The sequence below is a fragment of the Marmota marmota genome, unplaced genomic scaffold (assembly GCF_001458135.2).
Source record: "Marmota marmota marmota unplaced genomic scaffold, marMar, whole genome shotgun sequence".
Taxonomy (NCBI): Eukaryota; Metazoa; Chordata; class Mammalia; order Rodentia; family Sciuridae; genus Marmota; species Marmota marmota.
This window is the reverse complement of record NW_025999900.1, coordinates 25,430,673-25,431,302: the sequence shown is the minus strand read 5'-3', so window position 1 is coordinate 25,431,302 and position 630 is coordinate 25,430,673.

The following is a 630-nucleotide window of genomic DNA, read 5'->3' as shown; positions in this document are numbered from 1 at the left end:
GTCCGGCCCCTAAGCCGGCAGACCTCGGCGCGTCACGGGCCACGCCCCTGCCCCGCCCTGGGAACGCCTCCAGGACAGCCCTTCCCCCAACCGATTACCCCTCCCGATCTACCCCTCGCAGAGGATCCGGGCGAGCTCCGCTGCAACCTCAGTTGTTTGTGACCCGGCAAAGGCTGGAGAACAGACGGATATTTTAGCGTGCTCTCGATTTGCATATTGTTTTGCATGAAATCCCGCTTCAAATTTGAAAATCTGGATCCTCACTCTGAAATGTACATGAAATTAACAACACAGTTCACTGCCACATTCTGGGATAGTCACCTCACAGGCTTCTGAGCAAGATGATAAACCCAGGAGCAAATATATTTATTAAACAGTGGTCTCAGTCTAGCTTTACCTGGAGTCTTTCCTTATTCCCCTTTTCTCTGCTGTTTGACCCAGGTCAGGAGGTTTATGTCACTAAGAGAGTGAAAGAAATCCAGTTTTAACTTAAATTAAGCCGTTAACAAATATTTCTCTTAGCCTCTACTGTGTGCATGCCCTATATGCTAAACGAAGGGGATATGCACAATGAGGAAATGCTAGATCATATCTGCTGACCCCTATAATATTGTATTTTGCTTTGCCACA